The sequence below is a fragment of the Berghia stephanieae genome, unplaced genomic scaffold (genome assembly GCF_034508935.2).
Source record: "Berghia stephanieae isolate SIO BIC M18660-M18661 unplaced genomic scaffold, UCSD_Bste_1.3 scaffold1288, whole genome shotgun sequence".
Classification (NCBI taxonomy): domain Eukaryota; kingdom Metazoa; phylum Mollusca; class Gastropoda; order Nudibranchia; family Aeolidiidae; genus Berghia; species Berghia stephanieae.
In genome coordinates, this window is record NW_027622277.1 from 1 (window position 1) to 1,371 (window position 1,371).

The 1,371-nt window shown below is 60.8% G+C and overlaps 1 pseudogene; it reads right to left on the bottom strand.

The window, feature by feature from the left end:
• On the bottom strand, positions 1–1,371 carry LOC144961034 (small subunit ribosomal RNA; annotated as a pseudogene; the record flags this gene model as incomplete).

Consider the following 1,371-nt stretch of genomic DNA (forward strand, 5'->3'; position numbering starts at 1 on the left):
AAGCTTCCCCGTGTTGAGTCAAATTGAGCCGCAGGCTCCACTCCTGGTGGTGCCCTTCCGTCAATTCCTTTAAGTTTCAGCCTTGCGACCGTACTCCCCCCGGAGCCCAGGCACTCTGATTTCTCCGGGGCCTCGCGAGGCTTCCCCACAGGGGACGTCCCCGCGTAACCGGTCGGCATGGTTTACTGTCGGAACTACCGCGGTACCTGATCGCGTTCGTTCCTCCGACTTTCGTTCATGATCAACGAAGGCGCTCTTGGCCGGTGCCTTCGCTCTTGTTCGTCCCACCGCGATCGTCGGATTCCACCCCTCCCGCGGTAGTACGCCGCCCCCCGGCCGTCTCTATAGACCTCGCCCACCGCCCCCACGGAGACCGGTCCCGTGGTTACATTGCGGGGCGGTGGCGTCATCACATCGTTCCGAGCAAAGCTGTGCGAGCACGACCTGCTTTGAGCACTCCAATTGATTCAGGGAGAACACCGCCCGTACCTTAGTGTCGGCCCAGATACGCCACGTACCAAGCCGACACGGCTTAAGACGGAAAGAGACTAAACCGGCAGCGACGGGCAAGCGATGCCCGGCGAGATCCGTCGCGAGGGTCCGGTTGCGGCACCGGAAGGCACCGCTTGCTCCATCCCCAAAACCACGACGGTGCATAATCGCCGGGGCAACGTCACCCGCGGTTTGTCGCTGCCGTCACCTCAGAGATCCAACTACGAGCGTTTTAAACGCAGCAACTACAACATACGCCATCGGAGCTGGAATTACCGCGGCTGCTGGCACCAGGCTTGCCCTCCGATAGGTCATCAACGGCACGTGTTTGGTCTACGCTCAATCCGACCGCTAGGCTCGCATGCGAGCCCAGCCCCGACATTTATCTTCACTACCTCACCGTGCTGGGAGTGGGTAAGTTGCGCGCCTGCTGCCACCCTTAAGCGTGGTAGCCGTCTCGCAGGCTCCCTCTCCGGGATCGAACCCTGATCCTCCGTCACCCGTAGCCAACACGGGGGGCTCTTGCCCGGGCCGTCTAAATTTGATGGGACGGCGAGCAAACGGGCACGCCGCTAACAGCGGTCGTCACATACCCAGAGTTCGCCTCAGCCTGGCGGGCGGCGTTAACCACCCGCCGCCGGTCAAGATCCTAATAAATGCGCCCTCTCCCCGCGGAGGTAACCCCGTTAGGAGGAGGACTCGTGTGCACGTATTAGCTCTGGGATTCCTACAGGTGTCCGGACAAACATCGCCCACCCCGTGTATTATCGCCGATATACTGAGCAGTTCGCGGCTTCCCCTTCTGTGTAGGGTGAGCATAGGCGTGCATGGCTTAACCCTCAAGACAAGCATAAGACTACAGGCAGGATCAACCTGGTA